Consider the following 6,000-nt stretch of genomic DNA (forward strand, 5'->3'; position numbering starts at 1 on the left):
ATCTCCTCTATGTGTATAAACATTTTACAAATTCTCAACTACAAACTTTGCCATTTATTTTCAGCCTACAATTTTAGAATGTCTTCATGTGGCCAACTCACACAAATTATGAATGAATTAAAACTCTAGCCGAAACCGGTTTGGCTCAGTGGATAGAGTGTCGGCCTGCGGACTGAAAGGTCCCAGGTTCGATTCCGGTCAAGGGCATGTACCTTGGTTGCGGGCACATCCCCAGTAGGGGGTGTGCAAGAGGCAGCTGATCGAACATCATCGATGTTTCTAACTCTATCCCTCTCTCTTCCTCTCTGTAAAAAATCAATAAAATATATTAAAAAAAAAAAAAAACTCTAGCCAGCTGGCATGGCTCAAATGGTTGAGTATCAACCTATGAACCAGGAGGTCACAGTTTAATTCCTGGTCAGGGCACATGCCCAGTTTGTAGGATTGACCCCACCCCCAGTAGGGGTTGTGCAGGAGGCAGATAGATGATCAATGATTCTCATCACTGATGTTTCTATCTCTCTCTCTTCCTTCTTCCCTGAAATCAATAAAAATATTTTTAAAATAATACATTTTTTAAAAGACTCTAAAGTTTTGCCTTTCTGTACAATCTACTATGTCATGCAAAACTGGCTGATAAAGTTAGATTTGTGCAAAGATATTAAAACTTTTGTGTAACAGTTTGAAGTTTTTACTTAACTATTTCTTTTCATCCCCTCTTCATCATACAAATGATCATAAAAATTTAAATCCCCTATTACAAGATAATCTAAGTTAAATGCACAATGCATAGAACTGTCCAGTCCATACTCTGGGTCAGGCGTCCTCAAACTACGGCCCGCGGGCCACATGCAGGTAGGTGTTTTTGCCGTTTTGTCTTTTTACTTCAAAATAAGATATGTGCAGTGTGCATAGGAATTTGTTCATAGTTTTTTTTAAACTATAGTCCGGCCCTCCAACAGTCTGAGGGACAGTGAACTGGCCCCCTGTTTAAAAAGTTTGAGGACCCCTGCTCTGGGCAATCTCTCATACAATAGCTTTTAACTATTAATGTGATTTAACACTTCATTTTTCTAAATCTTTTTTTTCTCGATCTAGAATATATTCCTTGAGAGTACAAACAGCACATGGAGCTCAAATATTTTGAATCAATTCAATACTCTCAATATCTTTCCGTCACAGGGCAACAATTTAAAAAGAATATACTTCTGCTCTCAAAAATGCACCAGTATCATAAATGTGTAACCACTTGCCAAGTCAATTTTATAGTTAAAATATAAAATGTCTATGCTTTTGAAAAGATACTCCAGGATCCTCAGAGGGTGCTCCAAGAAATAAAAGAGAAATAGAGCCCAAGAAAAGAAATCCAGCAACCAAATGTCAGAATTCTTGGAAGTGCAGATGCATGAAAATATTTAGAAAACAGCACTCGGCTGTGGTGGCTCAGTGGTTATCTACCTACTAGAGGCCCGGTGCACAAAATTCGTGCATGGGGGTGGGGGGAGGGTCCCTCAGCCAGCCTGCACCCTCTCCAATCTGGGGCCCCTCAAAGGATGTCCTACTGCCGGTTTACAGGGATCGGGCCTAAACCGGCAGTCAGACATCCCTTTCGAAATCCGGGACTGCTGGCTCCTAACCGCTCACCTGCCTGCCTGCTTGCCTGATTGCCCCTAACCACTCTGCCTGCCGGCCTGCTCGCCCCCAACTGCCCCCCGCTGCCAGCCTGCTCGCCCCCAACTGCCCCCCCGCCAGCCTGATAACCCCCAACTGCCCCCCGTGCCAGTGTGCTCACCCCCAACTGCCCCCCTGCTGGCCTGCTCACTCCAAACTGCCTCCCACCGCTGTCCTGATCCCCTCCAACTGACCCCCACTGACACCCTGCTCACCTCGCCCCCAACTGGCCCCCCTGCAGGTCTACTTACCCCCAACGGCCCTGCCCCCCACCAGCCTGATCACCCATTAACTGCCACCCCATCCTGACCTGATCACCCACAACTGCCCTGCCCTCTTGGCCTCTAACCGCCTCTACCTCAGCCCCGCCACCATGGCTTTGTCCAGAAGAACGTCCGGAAGGTCTCCCAGTCTAATTAGCCTTTTATTAGTATAGATGAACCAGGTCACACACAGTTCAATTCCAGTCAGGGCATACTAGTATGCCCAGGTTGTGGGCTCGATCCTAGTGGGGGGCATACAACAGAAGGTAGCTGATCATTGATTGATGTTTCTACCTTTTTCTTCTTCTCCCTTCCTCTCTGAAATCAATAAAAAAATATTTTTAAAAAAAAGAAAACAGGCCCTAACCGGTTTGGCTCAGTGGATAGAGCGTCGGCCTTCGGACTCAGGGGTCCCAGGTTCGATTCCGGTCAGGGGCATGTGCCTTGGTTGTGGGCACATGCCCAGTGGGGAGTGTGCAGGAGGCAGCTGATCAATGTTTCTCTCTCATCGATGTTTCTAACTCTCTGTCCCTCTCCCTTCCTCTCTGTAAAAAAATCAATAAAAAAAAAAAAAAAAAAAAGAAAAGAAAACAGGACTCCAAGAACCCTGAACTCCCTGACAGTGTGTGGTGGTGAAGTAGTTACGGGTTATCCACAAACCTAAAGTTAGTCTAAGTTAAATGCACAATGCATAGAATTGACCAGTCCATACTCTGGGGCAATCAATAAAACTCATTATCCCCAAAATATAGAAAAGATATCTCCAAACCTTAAGTAAAAAGAATTTCATGAGAAATCTTTCTGAAGACAAAACAGCACACTTAAAAAAGCAGAATGTACCACTTGGCTAGCATGGCTCAGTGGTTGAAAGTCAATCTTATGAACTAGGAGGTCATGGTTCAAATCCTGGTTGGGGCACATGCCCAGTTTGCAGGCTCCATCCCCAGTGTGGGGTGTGCAGGAGGCAGCCAATCAATGATTCTCTCTCATCATTGGTGATTCTATCTCTCCCTCTCTCTTCCTCTCTGAAATCAATAAAAATTTTAAAAAGCAAAATGTACCAAAAAGGCAAACGCCATATTACCATGTCAAGGAAGATAACCATTATCTATATTTTAGTGCCCCCAAAACAGAACTGCATACATAATTTACACTTAACAGTTTTTCCAAGTATAATCCATACAATGTAAAAATTTAAACTCTTAAAGATAATTTTGCACTAATCCAAATCATCACTTGCTTCCTTCCAACTTTAATTAATTGCTTTATTAATAAGCTACTACGTAAGCAAAAATTAACCTTTCCTAGCTGATTCCAATATTAAGTACAATTTAAATTTTAATAGTATGGTTATAAGTAATTAACATACAAATTCCTTTCAATTTTTCTATCCTGAAATTTGAATTTGCCTAAAACTATTTTCACCTACATTTACAGGAACCACTTCTCTTAGATTTTAGGTATCTGAATATGCAACCCGTTGCGTATACTACAGGATCATCTAAAGTTAGCTGAGGTCTATCCAAACAGCATGGAATGCATAATTAATTCAGTGTGATAAATAAAGAAGTTCACTATCCTCCATAAGGATGTAATAGCAGTATAATAAATTACATGTTCGTGCTCTTCAATAAATGGACCTATAAAGCATGCAAGGAATGGGAAAACTGGCCCTTATCACGAACTCATTTTTTATCCTTTTGACAATTCACTAGTACAGCTATCAAATAAAGCTCAAAATCTAAGATTGTAATTCTGCATCCTTAAAAAGTGGCCAACTTTCTGCTGCTAAGGAATCCACTGAACTGTGTGTGGTTTAAACAGAGCAATAACAACTCCTAAAGTCCCCCTTTAAATTCTGTTACTATCTTGGGGAAGTGGAGTATGCAGTTAAAAGCAGTAATAGTGATGATGGTGGAGGGAAATTAATATATGGCCAGTAAACAAAAGGACTGAGAAAAACAGTAAATTAAGAAATGGTCTAAGTGGCAGTGAATGTTAAAAATTACTATTCTAAATAACAATCTTTATACAACACCTTTTGTGCTCCGGAACGAAGATACAAGTTCAAAAATAAAAGAATACTACAAAGGTCTCCTGGCTCTTTGACTCATGTCTCTTTTCTATCACAAACACACATTCAAACATTTTCACAATCCCAAACACCTCAGCCAAATATCAAAAAATGGTAGGAAATGAATGAGTAATGGAGGCGTCATTTTTTTTTTTTTTTTTGGAAGATCTCAAACAACCAGTTTGGAAAAAGGAAGGCAAGCTCGAACCCCAACTAGTAACCAAATAGAACGTAGTACCTAAGTATTCCCCAGTAGTTTGCTGTATCATTTTTTTTTGTTTGTTTTTTAGCTTAAAAACAAGGTGGTAAATTTCTCTGGTGAAGGTTCAATGACCTCTGCTTCCTTGTAAATTAAGCATCTCTACAGGTGGTGCAGATTAATTAGGGCTGAGCCGATATTAAAGCTTTGTTGCTACTTACATTAATGACTATCCACAGCCATGATCATACTCTGCGAATGATTCCTGAATAGCACCCAAAAAAATCACACTCAAATAACCTCGAATCAGAAGAGTCTAGGAAATGGCATTTCCCACCGGAAGACAGGAAAAGCTCCTCGGGCCAGGCAATGACACCCGGCCGGGGCCGGGACCGTGCGCCGCTCCAACACGCTCTCCCTTTCTTCCCGTCCCCGCCCCCACCCCGTGTCAGGTGATTAGTTACTGAGCTCCATTAACACGCACACAGCGACAAGTGGTTCAGTCCATTACACGCATCGTCGGAAAGCCCAGATCCTAGGCTTCTCCTTTCCACCTAAGCAAAAGGCGTCGACAGTTTGGCTCCCGAGCACAAAAGCGCGCGGCAGGAAAAGGATGGATGGAGCGCCAACTCCCCCATCTCCAAACGCGGGAACCGGACTCGGCCTCGCAGCCACGGCCAGTCCCGGCTCCCCGGACCCAGGGCCCGACGCTCAAGGCCGGGCTCCCCTGGAGGGAAGAGGCCGGAGTGGGCAGGGTCGGGGCCTGCAGGCCGGGCCTTCCCAGCCAGGCCCGCCGAGCCTCCAGGCCTGCGCGCCCGCGCGGCAGCGACGGGGCACACTCACCCCCGAGGGCCCCGGAGCAGGAGCGGGAGCGGGAGCAGGAGTCGGAACCGGGGAGAGACCGCGGTCCCGACCCTCCGCCCGGCGACCTCTCCACCGCGGCTCCCTCCCCAGCCCGCGGTCCAAACGGTCCCGGGCGGCGGAGGCGCGGCCCGGATAGGCCGAGGACGTTACGCAAGAGGCCAGAGAGACTTCCCCGCCGCGCCGTTCTCCGGCGCGGAGTGTCCGCCGCGGGAGGGGCGGGGAGAGCAGCCGAGGCGTCGTGCGTGTGGAAGGGGATGGGGGAGGGGAGGGTTGCCCGAGTCTCGCTGGCCGCGGCCAGAGCCGCAACTCACCCAGCTCCGCCGACGAGCGCTACCACTGGCAGCAAGAGGAAGATGGTGGCCGCCGCCGCCGCCGCCGCCGAGGAGGAGGAGGAGGAGGAGGAGGGGGCCCGGTGGGTGCCGCGGAGAGGGGGTACGCGCAGGACGTCGGCGTCGCTGCCACAGCCTCTTTTCCTCACGGGGTCGGGCGGCTGCTGCTGACGACACCTTCCTGGCTTCTGCGCCGCCCTCCCAGTCCTCGTTGCAGCCGCCGCCGCCCAGAACCCGAGGGTCGCTCGCCTCGTGGGGACGGTACGGCGGTGCGAGACCCCACAGCCATCGGCGTGCGGCGGCGGCGCGGGGGTAAAAGCGAGCCTGCGTCACGTGACCCCTCTGTTTACCGTTCCGGGGCCGCGGCCGGAGCCGCCGCCGCCGCCGCCGCGCCTGCGCACCGTGGGCCCTCCCGCGCCGCGCCGCGCCGCGCCTCTGCGGGCCCCGGGCGGCCACGCTCCGACGCGCCTCCGCCTCCGCCCCGCTCCTAGGCTTTTAAACGACCGCGTACCGCCCGCGGGCTTCTCGCTTTCACCTCCCCGGCAACCGGAAGGGGAGAGGCTAAGGGATGGTCTCCTTTTCTCGGCTGTAATAAGCGCT

General features: G+C 48.6%; 1 protein-coding gene across 7 annotated transcripts in view; it reads right to left on the minus strand.

The window, feature by feature from the left end:
* Window positions 1–5,706, minus strand: part of PHF3 (PHD finger protein 3) — an 85,046-nt gene extending 79,340 nt beyond the window's left edge. The window contains exon 1 of one of the 7 annotated variants that reach the window (XM_079780070.1): window positions 5,383–5,706. The gene's annotated coding sequence lies outside the window, so the exon portion shown is untranslated. The other 6 variants (XM_079780071.1, XM_079780069.1, XM_079780074.1 and 3 more) reach the window with 6 other exon arrangements.
* Between the last annotated feature and the right edge of the window lie 294 nt (window positions 5,707–6,000).

Source organism: Cnephaeus nilssonii (assembly GCF_951640355.1).
Source record: "Cnephaeus nilssonii genome assembly, chromosome: 9".
Taxonomy (NCBI): domain Eukaryota; kingdom Metazoa; phylum Chordata; class Mammalia; order Chiroptera; family Vespertilionidae; genus Cnephaeus; species Cnephaeus nilssonii.